This window comes from Canis lupus, chromosome 15 (assembly GCF_011100685.1).
Source record: "Canis lupus familiaris isolate Mischka breed German Shepherd chromosome 15, alternate assembly UU_Cfam_GSD_1.0, whole genome shotgun sequence".
Lineage (NCBI taxonomy): Eukaryota > Metazoa > Chordata > Mammalia > Carnivora > Canidae > Canis > Canis lupus.
The window spans coordinates 1,318,651-1,335,567 of record NC_049236.1 but is presented as its reverse complement, the minus strand read 5'-3'; the positions used below and the strand labels follow the sequence as shown (position 1 = coordinate 1,335,567).

Here is a 16,917-nt window from a genome sequence, read left to right as displayed (position 1 = left end):
CATGGAACAAACGACTAGGTCCTGTCTCTCTTGCCTAGATTTCGGTGGTGATGCTCTCATTTTTAAGTCCTTTACCATATGCTTCAGCTGTGTGATGCCCCAATTCTCTTCACGGAGATTTGCTGCCAGTCAGGGGAAGTTTCTAAGAGTGTATTAAGTATATATTGAGCACCAGGGAGTGCAGGGAGTGCAGGGAGGTTGCACACGTGTGATTTTTTTTTTTTTTTTAAGCAACTCCAGCCATGCCTGGTGTTGGCAGCTTCAACTTTCACTTTTTCAGCTATTCGTGAACAACCCCTAATGGCAATCTTCCTCCTCCCGAAGCACACGTGTTAACGATGCATCATAAAGCTACAGGGCATCCTCCCTTAGCTAGAGAGGGAGCCTCGTCAAAGCTCCCGGCCAGGGAAACAGAAACCCTCTGGAAGTGAGAGAAACTTTATTTCCTTGAGGGCACATTGAAAAGGCCCTCATCATCGGTGGGCTGTGAATAATCATGGGGACCTCTCCTCTCCCGCCAGAAATCTGATTCAGAAGCAAATCGAGAGCCTACGCAAATACTTCTGCATTTGCAAATCTGGGGATTTGCCAACAGGTTGAGATCTATCCATAGAAAACGTCAAGGAAAAAAAAAAGAAAAAGAAAACGTCAAGGGTCTGCTGTATTGACTCTTGATGGAGAGGGTTTTCAGAATTCTTCCTCTATCAAAACTAAATCAGTTCCTTTTTATCAGGGCTCCTCTGATCTCAAGATAGCTTCAGCCTCTAATGCCAAGCCTGAAACTCCCATGAATGGCTGAACAGACTCACGTTGGTGACAGAGGGTCAGCAGAGCATGTCATGTATTTATGACACTACTTTTATTTTTCTTCGTGGCTCTTATTTGCTTACCAGGTACGCACACATTCCTCACTTTTTTTAAAAGATGGCCCTGAACCCCAATCCAAGGACCCATGTGCGTTCAGAGTTTCCAAGATGCCTGAGACAAACTTCCCTGTGCTTCTACCCTGACTTCCCTCCCCAGATCTGAGGGGCATTCTCAGTTCATCTCCACTGCACCTCTGTGCAGATATAAAGCCCCACTCTTGGCCTTTTTCTCACAAGAATGCCCGCCACACCTGATATTTTGTAACACTTAGTAATGAGGGGAAGTATCACCTCACTACCATGCATGGCTTTCAGCAACAAGCTGGATCTATGGCCCAAGCACATATTCCCAAGTGTGACCCCTGAGTGGGGTTCTGTCACCCCCCCACATTACTTCCTCTGCCTTCCAAGCCCCCTGATTTTGGAGAACACTACCTTTACTCTACCTTATTACTCTACCTTATTACATCAGTAACCCTTTGGCTTATACATATGGAACTTCTGGACAGTTCTGAACACTTCTGATCATATTCAATGGCCTGCTATTGACAGCTATTGTTGTCGTTTTTTTTTTTAGTGAGTTCAAAAATGATCTACCAAAACGATGAATTTATGTGCATCTAGAAATTGAACAAGTACTCTTCTGCTACTTTAAATTGGTGTCTTCACATTTCTGATATATGCGTCAGATTCAAAAATACTCTTTAAGAAGTGTCAGCATTCAATTCACTGTCCTCTGCTTTTGTTTTTGCTATCTGCATTTGTTTTTGGAATAAATTGTTAACTAAGAACACCGGCACTGGGTCAGGCAAAGTGTAGCACTGCTGGGGTAACTCAGATACCCCTCCAGTTTCGAGCACGGTGTCGGAGTTGCATCAACACCACAGTGCAGCATGAGAGTGTTGCCATGACAGCCTGGATTCATTTTTCTGATTCGCTTTTCAACAGCACACTAGTAGTGGGGAGTCCACATTGCCCACCCTGACGTTAGAGACACACGCCACTAGGGTTGTCCTCTCCTGCTTCGTCTTTTCTATCATGGGGTCTCTTCCAATTAATTCCAGCACTAAAGTCACCAAGCAGGAAGGCTCTTAAGTGTGTCTCTGGTCACAAGAAGACAGGCTGAGGTTCCCGTGTTTCCCTCTTAGTATCTTCTGTAGCATCAAATGTTAGAACATAAGCAGTACTAATACCAGCATAATAGTTCTCTGCTAAATTTCAGCAAAAGGTCAGAAAATTCTTAATTAATTTCAACCGGAGTGCTTTACAGTTATAATTTTGATCAGAAAGCCCCTGGTTGTCAAGAAACTTCAAGGATTCTGTTATCCTTCACAAATGCACTTTTTCCTTTAAACATCATGCTAAAAAAAGAAAAAAAAATCCTTTGAGGGACATCTGGGTGGCTCAGCGATTGGGCGTCTGCCTTTAGCCCAGGGCGTGATCCCAGAGTGCCGTGATTGAGTCCCACATCAGGCTCCCTGCAAGGAGCCTGCTTCTCCCCCTGCCTGGGTCTCTGCTTCTCTGTGTGTGTGTGTCTCTCATGAATAAATAAATAAAATCTTTTTTTAAAAAATCCTTTGGGGTTTACTGCAAAATCTCATGCCTTCTTACATTGGACACACAAAATGTCATTCAAACTGTTCTTGATGGGGGATCCCTGGGTAGCACAGCGGTTTAGCGCCTGCCTTTGGCCCAGGGTGCGATCCTGGAGACCGGGGATCGAATCCCACGTCGGGCTCCCGGTGCATGGAGCCTGCTTTTCCCTCCGCCTGTGTCTCTGCCTCTCTCTCTCTCTCTCTGTGTGTGTGTGTGTGTGTGACTATCATAAATAAATAAAAATTTTTAAAAAACTGTTCTTGATGCATAAAGGTCATCTTAAGCATCAGTTACTTGGCTACAAAACAGAGTTCTGAGGACCTATCAAAATACATAAAATTTCACTGTACTGCTTACATTAAGTACTTTTATTAGATGCCCTAAAACTCTATGCTTTTAATTCCCGTGCCTTTTAAATTTCATTTCATCTGTTTTCTTTTTCCCGTTTCTTACATTACTAGTACTTCTTACTGGCACTTAACAAAAAGAACTTTGATAACCCCTGTACAGTAAGTACTATGTCAATCTCTTCCAATCTGTTAGGGGTACTTGGCAAATTAAAACCAAGCCGCTTAGAGCTTTACATAAACGAAGACGCCTGAAAGAAAGTATGAAATGTTCTGCAGTGGCCGAAATACATGAACTGTAGCTCATGGACCTCAGCACATCTCTCTTGGTTTATACCACGAAGGTCCCAACAGGGTAAGTGAAATTGTGAAAATGTGAGCTTCAGATCCTTGTGGTGTTATCCTCATGCCGGCTAGCTACAGAGCCCATGTTCACGTCATTTTCTGCTCAAGACATTTCTGTGGGCTCGGTAAGGCTATGCTCATGATACCTACTTCACAGATGAAACACAACATTGGTCAACATGTGGCCAAGCCTGGCCTGAAACACCAGCTGCCTCTTCACCCAGCCAGTGTGCCCTGCCCTGCCTTCCCTGTGTGTCTGTAGCTTTGCAAACATGCTGTGATCCCACCAGAAATGGAACGAAGGACAGCATGTCAGGATCTCCCTGGTGGACAGTGTGGAGACAGAAAGAACCTGAGAGACATCAGGAACTCACAGAGCAGGAAGTGAGAGACGAGTTCAAGGCCATCCAGTTGTCACACAGCTTTCCCCACATCATCTCCCCGTCAAGCTGGGGCCTGGAACCTGCCAGGACTTCAGACTAAATGCATCTTCTACTTGCTGGTCCCTTTCACACACTCAACGCCTCAAAGGCCCACTTGGCAAGGACCCTGAAGGCAGCACACCCTTCTCCACTCCGAGGAGGGTGGCTGCCTCTGAAACACAATTGGTGGAGACAAGCCAACAACGGTGCCAGCTGAACACATCTTGCCCTGCTGCATTGTGTACACTTTAGTAGCTGGCTCTTAAAGGAGACCCACCAGGGTGCTGGGGGGAGAAGAAAACAATTTTAGCCTGAAGAGGCCAGACTTTCCCATCAAATTTAACAAGTCTACCCAGCGGCCCCGGACTGAGGTGCTAAGGGGTGTGATAAAGGAGCCCCATGTGACAATCCTGTGTCTTCTGGGTGCCTTCACCAAACAGAATGGGGAGGAAGAACGGAGAGTAAAGTGTCATATACATCTTCCTCTCCTGCCTGCAGATGCTGCTGCAGGATGGCTACTCTCCTACTTCCCCCCGTCCACCCCCCCCCAAAAAAAAACCCACAACATTTTAATGCAAGAATGCCCAAGGTCTCCGGCCTCTGCAAAAGTCATCACAGTTTTAAAGAGCAAATGCCAAACATCTCAGCTGGCCTCAGGTTTTCTCAGGCCCCACAGGGCAGCCTAACCCCAGAGCAAAACTGAAACCCTAGCAGGGCAGGAACTCTTCCCCTCCGGGAGGCATGGCGGACAGCTGGGACCTAAAGCAAGTGAGCCTGGGCGGTCCCCCTGCACTGGGGACCGCCCTCCCCCTTCAGTTAGGATCCTAGGGGCTCCGCAGGAGTGGTTCACACCTTCTACAGGGTTCAACAGGGGTCGGATGACCGAAGGGAAAATTCAGACAAGCAATGACCAGCGGAAAGGGCTGTGGGAGGGTCTTCAGATCAACAGCAACCCCAAGTCCATCCCACCCTGTCCCCAGTACACACGTGCTCTCTGCCCCTGTTTTTCACAGAAGTTGCTCCAGTCCTTCCACGTCTCCCCACACTCTCCCTGCCCCCCTCCCCCAGCAGACACATAGTTACATAAAAACATCTTAAACATGGGACCCAGCTCCCTGGGTCCGGGGGAGGGCCGGGAGACCAGGGGGCGCCGCTGGGGCGCACGGGCTGATCATTAGTGGGGGTTACATAATCACCCAGACGAGCGCTGGAGGACGTCCATGGAGACCAGCTCAGCGCACACCCCGTTCTCCGCCACCCCCAAGGCCCAGAGCGCGCGCGCACGCTGTGGCTCGCGGCGGCGGAGGGCAGCGGAGGGCAGCGGGGAGCGGGGGGCCGGGGGCGCACCTGGCTGCTGCCGCCAGAACCCCGAAGGCCGCTGCACCCCGCCCCCAAAGTTCAAGGGAGGGCCGAGCCACGGAAGCGGCCGCACCAACCAGCCGAAGGCGCCGGGCGCCGGGAGAGCCGGGCCTCGCGGCCACCTGCGTCCCGCCCCGCGCCGCCGACGGACAGGTGCCAGGTGGCACCACCAGGGTCTCTACTGTGAAGAGACGGTAACGTGTGCGGCCCGGCTGGGCGGGCGGGGGCGGGCGGGGGCGGGCGCGGGGCGAGGCGAGGCGAGGCGAGGCGAGGCGAGGCGAGGCTCCCAGCGGGGCTGGAGTTTGGTTTCCGTTTGGTTCCGCGGCCGGGGAGGCAGCGCGCGGTCCCGCTTCAGGGTCGCGGGGGGCGGGGGCGGGGGCGGGGGCGGGGGCGGGGAGGGCTGCGCGTCGGTGCGCGGCGCCCGCCGGGCCGCTCGGGGCATCTCGGGGCCGCTCGGGGCCGCTCGGGGCCGCTCGGGGCGTCCGGGCCCCCCCCCCCCCCCCCCCCCCCCCCCGCCCCGCAGAGCAGCCGCTCAGCCCCGGACGCGGTGCCCGAGAAAGGCAACGACGAGATGGAAACGCAGCGCGCCGCTCGCCCGTGGCGGCCGCAGGCAAAAAAGCACAATCAATAAACCCAGGCGCCAGGGATCCATCCGCCGCATACAAGTCCCGAGCCCCCTACCTTCGGCCTCGGGGTGGCACGCTGCTCCCGCGTCCTCGGACCCCACCGATCCACAGCCCCTTCTTCATGAAATACTCCGGCCAGTCGGGGCTTGGGGCGGTTTTTTCCTGAACACCTGTTTCAAGTAAGGGGTAGAGACCTCATTGAGGGCACTGTGCGTGCCTCTGTCCATCCAGGCATGCACGCGTGTTTGTACACACACATAAGCACACGGAGTGTGCACGGGCATTGGAGCCCCAAACTAGGCGGCCGGATAATGGGAGAGTCGGCTGCTTGTGAGCATGCTCGCGCCGGAACAGATCCACCCTCTGTTATTCCTCTGAATAAATATAAATCACGATCAGAAACCCAAACAGTAGCATCCCTCTTGGATTCCTGCTGCTGAAAGGCACGGAATAAATTCAGCCCGCAGACACGGAATCTAATCAGCAGCTGTTTGCTGAAGCCGGAGCCAACCCATGCCTCGCTGGTCTTTGCCACTATGAGTCCAGACCTTTTTTGAAAGGGGTTTTAACCTTTAAAGATACAGTGCACCAATTATCACTTCTGAATAGCTACTCCTCCGAGCGCAGGAAGCTTAGTCCCACGCCTACAGCCACAGGGCCGGCTGTGAAATCATGACAGAGTGGTCGTGATTTCATTTATCTGTGGCTTTTTAACAAAAAAAAAAAAATATATATATATATATATATATAGAGAGAGAGAGAGAGAGAGAGGGAATGCAAACGCAAGGTGTAAAGCTAGAGACACACATCTATTGCAGTGATGGGCTTCTCAGTGACTAATCGGCATGTTATGTAAACGCTATGATCCTTCACTTCTGAACACACATATTCACAGGGTCAGACAATGCAGGGAGACGACTGTCAGCACAGAGGGCGCCCCTCGCAAGCCCCAACTGCTGTCATAGGACCAGGAAGCCTGCCAAAGGGGCTGGAGGAAGTGTGGGCTTCGCCACCTTAACAGTTAACCCCAGGGTGCTCTTTCCGAATCTTGCCCCATGCTTCAGGTGCCATGTCCTCAAACTAAAGAATCATGCTGGCACTATTTCAAAAGTATAATGTAATCTAGGACCAGATCTTATTCCAAGACATTTTCTTCCTCCAACCAGAGTCTGGAATCAAAACTACCACCGGAACCTTTAGAGTCTCTAAGATTCAGACTTAGGCCCTTCTTCAAGACTGTGTTAACAACACTTTTTTTCTTTTTCTGGGCAAGGCTGAGCATCGAGGTAGCAAAATGCAGTGGGGGAGGGGGAGATAACCCCTAGCCCAAATTTTAAAAAAAATTATTCATTAAGTATTTCAGCCACCCAGGTGGTATTTGTTCCAATTTTGTTTTAGCTTTTAAAGAGGTAAAAAAATAAAAATAGAAATAAAAAAAAAAATAAAGAGGTTAGCACCGAAAAGGAACCAAAACTCCTAACCTCACTTATGCCTGAAAGGAAGGAAATTGCTCCTTATAGTTTCTTTTTCACCCTGGGAGCCCCAGAGCTCCAGAATGGCACTGGCTGCTTCTCTCTCTGGTTCCCACCCAGCAGCAGCAGCAGCAGCAGCACAGCAGCAGCTTACCTGAAGAGCAACCCTGGTGTTCCTACAGCCACTCCCTGGGGCATGTCCCTCTAGCCCTAGTATCAGAGCCCATTCCTTCCTTTGGCAAACCACTAAAACCAATGGGCTGTCCCCTCCCACCTCGTGGCAGGCACTGCCTATGCTGAGCTCTCCCAGCCACACACACACTCTCTTCTCTCCTCTCTTCCAGGGCTCCTTAGCAGAAAATTATCATATTTCATGTGTCATCGCTCTAGCTAGCTGGGCCCGTCACCGATTGGCTGGGCACTGGCAGCCGGAAATGTCACCAGCCACACAGGTTGCAACTGGCTCTCCCACGGCCACCAGCGACCTGAGCCCTGGAGGCAATGTGACAAGGCTCAGACCTACCACAGGGGGCCCGGCACTCCTCTCCCTGGCCTGGCCCGGTGCCCTCTCCCAGCTTCTCTATGTACCCAGCCCTGGGGGGAGGGGACTGCCAGGGGATGTGGATGGAATCTCCAGCAGTGCTGGGAGCCAGGGCTGCCTCCAGCTGCTGGGAGAGGGAGCTGCTCAAATTCCTGTTCTTCCTAGCATGTTGGGGAAGAAACTGAAGATTTCTCCACTCGGTTTTAAAGATTTGGAAAAAGTGTTCCCGACAAAAAACAGTCTCTCACATTTAAAAAAAATACAATGATCAGTAAGGCTGGGGTGAAGACAAGATTTTTTTTTTTAAGATTTTATTTTTTTACCCTTGGGAGTTTATCTGCTGCCGTTCTTCATTCCACATCCAACATCACATGCACCAAGGTATCATAATCATGATATCCCAAGGCTGACAGGGAACCCAGGAGGTGGCTCAGTCCATCCTCTTTCCTTGCACAGAACAGCCCTGACCCTCCAGAAAACAACCAGAGAAGGAAGGAAGGAAGCATCTTCACTTGGCTTGGCAATGCCTCGTGATACCCCACAAGTTTTTAAGAGTTAAATGGTCTTCGCAGTGACCAACTCGCATCACCGTGGCTGTAATGTAAGCTTGGTCCCTCTTGTCCTGTCTTCAGCAGGTTTAATGTGTCTTGCCATTTGTCTCACCTTATTCTGTTCTCCTTGACCAAATTAAACCCTACCTCTCTGGACCTTTTTGTGAAAGTTGATTCTCAAACCTTTAATTATGCTGCTTTATTCTTTAGTCTTTAAAGAAAAGCTTCCTAGAGCTAGGCTGAAAGGTCATTTGGTCCAGAAACCAAATGATGCTCCCCTCTATTTCCACTCTGGGGCTTTTTTGTCTCTGGGATAATAAATTGGACACATACATTTATTCCCACTCCTCTGGGGAAAAAATTATATAACCAATATATGAGTGGCAGTGCTGGGAGCCAGAGAAAGATGCCATCAATAAGGCCAGCATTTTGGAAAATATGAGGAAGATGTAAAGTAGATGGAATGTGGGTTAGCAAGAGCTGATTAAAAGTCCTGATAAAAGTCATCGTTCTGCATAGACCTCCTAAGAAGAAAGTGCACAGGTTTCCAGAAAAAGTCCGGGAAAATCCCAAGCTCAAAGGATCAGAGAGTCAATGAGGGTCATGGGCAATGGTTCAGAAGCAAATTACAGGACATTGGGAACTAAGCTGATTCTGTCCACACAGAATGGCAGTCAGTTCACAGCATCTTTGGAAAATGGGAAGTTTGTCCCTAATATGGGTAGAAGTCAAAGGCTGGATTGGGGCAAGACCCCAGCTCATTAGGGAATGAGGAGAAGGAGGAGGAGGAGGTTATTTAAGTCATCCGATGAGAGACAAGATGTAACAGAGAGTTCCCAAACATCCAAAGTTAGTCTGACAGGAGTTCCAGAAAGAGACAACATTGTTTATGAAGGAGAAAGCAATAATCAAAGAAGAAAAAGAAGAGGGATGTCTGGGTGGCTCAGTGGTTGGGCACCTGCCTTCAGCCCAGGTCACGATCCCAGGATCCAGGATCAAGTCCCGCATCGGGCTCCCTGCAGTGAGCCTGCTTCTCCCTCTGCCTGTGTCTCTGCCTCTGTGTGTGTGTGTGTGTGTGTGTGTGTGTCTCATGAATAAATAAATAAATCTTTTTTAAAAAAGACTATTTCTTTGAGTTGAAGAAAGACTTTAGGCCTTAGAGCATATAAGTGTGAGTGCTACGCAGGGATATGCCTGAAAGAATACACAGTTCTAGGGCCCCTGGGTGGTTCAGTCGGTTGAGCATCTGCCTTCAGCTCGGGTCATGATCCTAGGGTTCTAGGATCGAGTCCCACATCGGGGTCCCTCAGAGAGGAGCCTGCTTCTCCCTCTCCTACCTGTTTATACTCTCTCGCTCGCTATCTCTGTCTCTCTCTCTCTGTCTCTCAAATAAATAAAAAAACCTTTTTAAAAAATACACAATTCTAGATGTAGGCCGATACTCCAAGAACAAAGAGAAACAACTACAAGCTTCCTGATAAGGGAGAAAAATCAGGCTGCTTAAAAGAAAAGAAAATCAGACTGATATCATATTTCTCATCTTCAATGTTCTACTAGAAGACAGTGGCACGATTTTAACAGACTTCTAAGAGAGTATTATTGTAACTCAAGAATTCTCTCAGCTGCCAAACTACAATTTCTCTCATATGTGATGACAAAAGAAAGACATGTTCAAAGACACAGAAATTATATCACCCCAATACCCTTTACTACATTTTTAAAAAATTACTTGAAGGTCTATTCTGGCCAAGAAAAAAAAAATAAGCCAGAATAATGGACTCAAGAAAGGAGAAGATAAGTTATATAAGAAATGTAATGAGGAATAAAGTCAATAAAAGGTATGGTTACATATAAAAACAATTAATAATGCAGTTCTAAAGTTTAATTGCTAGAAGTTTTGAAATATGAGGCAGAAAGAGAGATATTTGGAATTAAACATTCATATGATTTCAACAATAACAACAAAAGGAAAATCTCAATAGAGAGGAGTAAGTAAAATCACTAGAATAAAAAACAGGAGGAGAGGATCATTATGGGAGGCAGTTAGAATTCCATCTATCTCCCCTCTTCCCACAGCCATATTAAAATGATAATAAGGAAGTTTTTTCAAGTCAAAATACACAATAATACAGAAAACAGGAGAAGAGCCATTAGCCAAGAAAATTGAAAAAGAAGGGATCCTTGGGTGGCTCAGTGGTTTAGCGCGGACTTCCGCCCAGGGCGTGGTCCTGGAGTCCCTGGATCGAGTCCCGCGTCCCGCATCCCGCTCTCTGCATGGAGCCTGCTTCTCCCTCTGCCTGTGTCTCTGCCTCTCTCTCTCTCTCTGTGTGTGTGTCTCCCATGAATAAATAAAATCTTTAAAAAAAAGAAAATTGAAAAATAAGAATTGGGGTGAGGGGATTCATTTTACCAACTATAAATATACACTCTAATGCTATAGTAAATAAAACAGTATATAGAGCAGATCTGGAAACCTACAAAATGGACTAATAGAAATGAATAAAGTCAAGTAACAGATTCAAGTGTAACATTTGCTGAAAACTGCATTTTAAATCAATAGGGCAAAGAACATATTACTCAATAAATGTCAGACTGTGCCTATTTAAAAAAAATATTACTTTTCAATCATACCTTATACAAAATATATTCTATCTTCACAAAAAAAAAAACACAAGAAAAAGTAGATGTTATGATTGATCAATAAATCATAGAGTGTTATAAAGTTGGGTTTTGTTTTCCTAATAGTGTTAAGAAAATAATGTGGCTATCTACTCTCTGCTTAACTACCATATGGTAGGGCCCCAAGGATATCTATACTTCTTCATCTCTGGAAAACCTGACTATTATCTTACATGGCAAAAAAAAGTGTGGTTAATTTAAGGATTTTGAGACAGGGAGATTATCCGGAATTATCAGGGAGGGCCCTAAGTGTAATCAAAGTAACCTTGTAAGAGGGAGGCGGAGGGCAGAGAGGAGGAGGCAATGTGAGCAGAGAGGCTAAGACTGGGGCGATGTGGCCACAAGCCAAGGAAACTGGGAAGCCACCATAAACCCAGAAGAGGCAAGGGACAGAGTCTTCTCCTAGAGGCTCTGGAAGGAGCACAGCCCTTCTGATCTCTTGAGTTTAGCCAGTGAAACTGATTTCAGATTTCTGGCCTCCAGAACACTAAGCAAATAAATACCTTGTGTTAAGCTACCAAGTTTGTGGTCATCTGGTACAGTGGCCATAAGAAACCAATACGGGCACCATGATGAGACAGAGTACTTCCTATGGGATCTATAGTGATTAGGGCCTGCAAGAACACTCACTCTATGTCTGGTGCTACTAAATTATATACATACCTTATATATATATATACCTTATAATTATATACATTAATTTCATCTAATTTGCATGGGAGAGTTGTAGTTACCATGACCCTAGCACTTAGTAGCACGCATGCCCGGGCAAGTTATCAAACCTTCTAATGCTGCTTTATATCACCTGGAAGGTCAAGGTAAGAATGACACCTACCTGATGTGATTGTTGAAAACAAAGTACAATCATCTAAGTAAAGTGCTCAGTACAGTGCCTGGTGATAGGATCTCCATAAATAGTCCTTTATGCTGGGCTACAGCCTGTCTCTAGTAATCTTCTCTCTGATTCTAGTTCTTCCCTTTGGATACACAGTACCTAACATTCAAATCTCTGCAGACAATGCCTTCAAGAATGTGAGCTTCTCCAAACTAAAAGTAACCAATTCCTTCAATAACCACTCCTGAAAATTCATCCAGAGTCCGCTTCCATCCTGATCACCAACCCTAAACATGTTCTTGTACATCTTAGGGTTTGGTCCCAGACTCATCACCATCATCGTTTTGGAATAGGAGTTGGCAAACAATAGCCCTTCGTGCAGGCTACTTTTTGTTTATAATCTGTGAGCTAAGAATGGTTTTAACATGTTTAATGGATTATTAAAAAAAAAAAAAAAAAAAGCAGGGGCGCCTGGGTGGTTCAGTCAGTTGAGCATCTGCCTTTAAGTTCAGGTCATGATCCCAGCGTCCTGGGATCGCCCAGCAATGACAATAATGATAATGAGCGGAGAGCCCTCTCCCACTGTCCCTCCCCTCACTTGTGCTCTCTCTCTTTCTCAAATAAATAAAATTTTAGAAAAAAAAGAAAAAACAATTTGCAACCATACATGACCTGCAGGGTCTAAAATATTTACTATTTGGCTCTTTTTAGAAAAAGTTTGCCAACTCCAGTTCTAGAAGATACTATACTTCTATCAACACAATGTAACATTGCCCAAGACTTTTTTTTTTTTTTTTTTTTTTGGCAAACAGATTGCATTATTGTATCATATGATTTAATTATAAGACTCCAAATTGTTCAATCAGTATCCATTCTCCTCTCCTTACCTAGCAATAGTGTTTTAGCTAGGTCCATGGCTACTAGTTAAAGACTATGTTTCCTACCCTTGCCTTGTAGGAAGGTATGGCCAGGAGGCTAGGTTCTAGCCAGTGGGATATAAGCAGAGGTAAACTGTAAAATTTCCTACTCCTGCTCTTAAAGGGAAGGATTGTGCCCTCTCTCCTCTCTTGCCTTTCCCAGTGACTGGAAACTTGAACCTGATAGCCTTGTGTACAAAGGGTAGCAGAGCAACAAGATACAAGGAGCCTGGGTTTCTGGTCCTGTCATCATTCCACCCTATACTGCTTATTCTCAGTTTATCAGAGACAAATACACTTTTCATTTATTTATACCATTGTTATTTTAGGTCTATGATAGCAACTGAGTCTGTGCCCTAACCAATACACCTATCAATTTCATCTCCCAGGTATTTTTCACATTTGTGCATGCCAACCACACATCTCTCCCATTCTGCACTCATGCAGTCATTTTCTAGGCCCCATCACAACACCTTACATTTAGCTCCATTATATTTCATAGCATGAGAATCAGTCCATCATTTTACCCTGACATCTGGGACCCAATTCCATCATCCCAAGTAGCTTCCATCCTTTCTCATCTCACATCACTCTTCAAAAGGCACTTTAGTTTTAGCACCCTAAAGCCAGTGCTCATCAACACCTGATCAAGATTAAGAATGATGTAAGGAAAAGGAGAGTGACCTCAGTTTATGGGGAAAGAAATAACAGATTAAGCTAAATTCAGATGAAGGAGGAAGAGAAGAAGATGGAGATAAGCAGTTATGAAGCGCTTACTACATTCCAGGCACTCTGTTGGGAATTCCTCCATTATTATGTCATTTATTAAATATTCCATTCACTCATTCATTCATTTTGAAAGTTGTAATTTTAATTTTCTGAAGTGGTAACTACAAACACCTCCTGCTGGGGCAGAAAACCACAGCTTATTCAAATCCCTCTTAGCCTGAGTCCATGTGCACACCCACCCTCCTTTGGCTACCAGCATTCCTTGCCAGGTTCACAGCCAAAGATGAAAATACTCCAAGCACTTGTCTAAGAATTGTCCAATGTAGAACACTAGACAGTATTTCCATAAACCTCTACTACACTGGGTCATCTTGAGACAGAAAAGAAGTTCATGTTGGCCCTCTGTAGAACTGCACAGCAGGACGGAGCAGGTGGCTTCTGAGTGGTGTCAGACCATCTGGATTCAAACTCTGTGGACCTTGAGTCAATTGTCTAATCCTTTCTTGTTTAATTTCCTTATTTGTAAATTAGGGTTATATTAGCCTTACCACAACCATCTAAGCTAGATTTCCCACCTAGCTTGCAGATGATGAATGTGAGGCTTTTGTTCTTTGTCTGAGGGCAGACACAGTGACCATCAGATGAGGATTCAACCCTAGGTTCATTTGATTCCCACCTCATGCTCTTTCCTCTTCCAAAAATAAAGGAAGATATGATGATAAAGGCAGAAAATAAGTTACCATATCATGCCAAAAATGGTGATCTGCCCACCAGAGAGGTAAGGTCAGATGACTCTTCATGTGAAGCCTAAGATGACAGTGAAATGAAGTTAATGGTGGTTTTCTTTCAAATTCCTTAGAGAAGATGTCACTGGTTAGAGTGGAACAATACCCCAGGATGGCTCAAGTCCTTCTTTCCACATGCTTCAGCTTGTCTGGAGGCCTTGGTGGGGTGGTTTCCAATGCCAGAAAAAAAACAGCCAAGGCCAAGATGTATCCCCCTTCTTGCTTTTGCTTACCTAAAAGTAAATAATTTGGTATCTAAAGTCACACACATGTACACACAAGCACATACACTCACAATAAAACTTTGGAGGACTTAAACCTTAATATGTGAGGAAGTCCATCAGGGACCCCAGGGACCCATGGCAGATGTTAAGTATCACCAGGAAGTACACAGATTCTCTAGCAGGAGTGTTTTTATGACTGGAAAATTTTATTTTTTTTTTTTTGAAAAAAAATTTTTAAAGTATATTAAGATAAATTAAGAAAATATGTGAGCTAAAGTTCCTGGCAGCCTGAGGATCCTGTTTGTGACTGTATATCAAGATTCCTGTAGACTTTTGGAAAAATATAAGATCTCCCAAGTTTCTACAGGAGGGCCTTGGTAAATGTACATCTTTAAAGTTCCATAGATAATTCCAAAAATCCTAGTGAAGAATTACTGCTGGCTTCTGCTGTAGAAATCTATGGTCTTGGGACTCCTAGGTGGCTCAGTGTTTGAGCATCGGCCTTTGGCTCAGGTCATGATCCTCGGGTCCTGGGATTGAGTCCCACATCAGGCTCCCCACAGGGAGCCTGCTTCTCCCTCTGCCTGTGTCTCTGCCTCTCTCTGTGTGTCTCTCATGAATAAATAATTAAAATCTTTTAAAAAAAGAAAGAAAGAAAGAAAGCTATGGTCTTATCAAATTTTGCCAAGTCCAGATACCAATAGAATAAATGTGATATAGAGACATTCTAACAGATGAAGGAGTCTAAAAATCACATCCATAGACTCAGTCTATTAACAGTATTACATAAATACCATTGGCTAAAGTCAGGATAAGAAATGGAGTTGGAAGGTATAGGGACAAGGGCTTTCTGATATGCCAGAAAGTTGGAGGCAGAGACTGCTCAGATAACCAGCTCCTGAAGTCTGATTCTACTTTTTCTCCCAGATGATGACATGGCCTTGCCAGATTGAGTTTGAATTCAAGAACCAGGAGAACCCAATGATGATAAGAATTCTCTTCTAAGGAAGCATTAAGCCACGTGATTGGAGAAGTTCCTCCCGTGTTGGAAGCTTCTGGAGCAAAAGGAGTATGATGTAGCACAAAACAAGCCTCTCAGACCTTGTAAAATCTTACATTGGGTAGCCAGTGACATGGCGGTCATGTGCCCTAAATGGGGACTCTGGGTGCCTACCAGTTCCTGTACTGACCGGCCACATGAATCCCACTCCATATGACCACCTGGCTTCTGGGCAGCTTGCATATCCATGCTAAATAAACTCCATGTGTGTATGATGTATGGGAAGGGGGAAGTTTCCCTTCTGGCAACTCACAGCCCACCCAAAAATGCTGCAAGGATAAACATGGGGAAGTCATAATAAAAAGCAGATTTAAGGCCACAACTCCAGAGAGGAATCTTAAAAAATGATAGGAGCAGGATCAGAAATCTCAGACTGGAAAAGGGCTCTGACTAGTAAAGATCATGAATAAACACCACAAATTATATGTAATTTATTACATTCACCTGGGATCAAAACTCACATGCCTTCGGGGACCATACAAATAACATAAGAGTATGAAACCGCATGGTATATGCAGAAGAGAGCTATAGCGATCATGCTTCCTTGCAAATCTAATAAACAAACAAACAAACAAACAAACAAACAAAAGCTGTGTTGGCTAGAAACAGTTTAAATCAGAAGATGAACTGCCAATTTGTACCCCCTGGCCCCAGTGATTAATCCATAAGAGTAGAGGAAAAAAACTTTCATCCTTTCTTAGATAAAAATAATTAACTTTAAAAAAGTATTTTAAAGTCATCATCACCTCCAAGACCTAGTTGAGACAGGATAAAAAGCCAAAGTAAGATCTAGAAAGAGTTAAGGAATGCCTCTAAAAAGAGGATGTCTTCAAATAAATTGGTCAGATCGTCCCATCAGTAATTCTCAGGCTGGAGTTCCAAGAGCACAGTGAATCACAGGGGGCCAAGGTAGTGTGCAGGATGCTCTTCTAAACAAGTCTCATTTACAGTCTAAGGGTGTCCATACTACTCCCTGATAGTACAAAAGAGCTTTTATTTCTTTCCTTGGAGCTATTTTATCAAAAGTTCTCCCAATTTTTTGTTTTCTTTTTATTTTTAAATAATTTTAGACTAATAAAAAGGTTGTAAAGATTACACAAAGAACTCCCACATATCTTTCACCCAGCTTTCCCTGAGGGTAATTAATATCTCATATAACCATTGTACAATTATCAAAACCAGGAAACTGACATTGGTACAATGCTATTAACTATAAATTTTCCTCTAATTTTGTCAGTTTTTCCACTAATGTTCTTTTTCCGTTCTAGGTTTCAATCCAGGATTGCACATTGCATTGAGTTGTCTTTTCTCTTGGGTCTCCTCTGATCTGTGGCTATTCCTCAGTCTTTCCTTGTTTTTTATGCCCTTGACACTTTAACAGAGCATTGGTCAGGTATTTTGTAGACTGTCCCTTAATTTGGGTTTGTCTGATGTTCCCTCGTGATTAGAATGGAATTATAGTTTTCGGCAACAATACCACAGAAATGATGTGCCTTCATACATCCAATCAGGGCGGGGGTCATAATGTCAGTATGTGTGGTGATATGAACCTTGATCCCTTGG

General features: G+C 45.2%; 1 protein-coding gene and 1 long non-coding RNA gene across 9 annotated transcripts in view; one reads left to right on the top strand and one right to left on the bottom strand.

The window, feature by feature from the left end:
• The window catches only part of HIVEP3 (HIVEP zinc finger 3), a 459,199-nt gene that overhangs the window by 361,449 nt on the left and 80,833 nt on the right, over positions 1-16,917 (bottom strand). For 2 of the 4 annotated variants that reach the window (XM_038557699.1, XM_038557698.1), the window contains exon 1: positions 5,617-6,105. The gene's annotated coding sequence lies outside the window, so the exon portion shown is untranslated. Of the gene's footprint in view, positions 1-5,616; positions 6,106-7,187; positions 7,373-16,917 lie in introns of those variants that run through there. The other 2 variants (XM_038557695.1, XM_038557696.1) reach the window with 2 other exon arrangements.
• The window catches only part of LOC111098937, a 30,055-nt gene continuing 17,955 nt past the window's right edge, over positions 4,818-16,917 (top strand). For 3 of the 5 annotated variants that reach the window (XR_005370060.1, XR_005370062.1, XR_005370059.1), the window contains exon 1: positions 4,849-5,129. This is a non-coding gene — a long non-coding RNA (uncharacterized LOC111098937). Of the gene's footprint in view, positions 5,130-15,221; positions 15,364-16,917 lie in introns of all 5 variants that reach the window. The other 2 variants (XR_005370061.1, XR_005370063.1) reach the window with 2 other exon arrangements.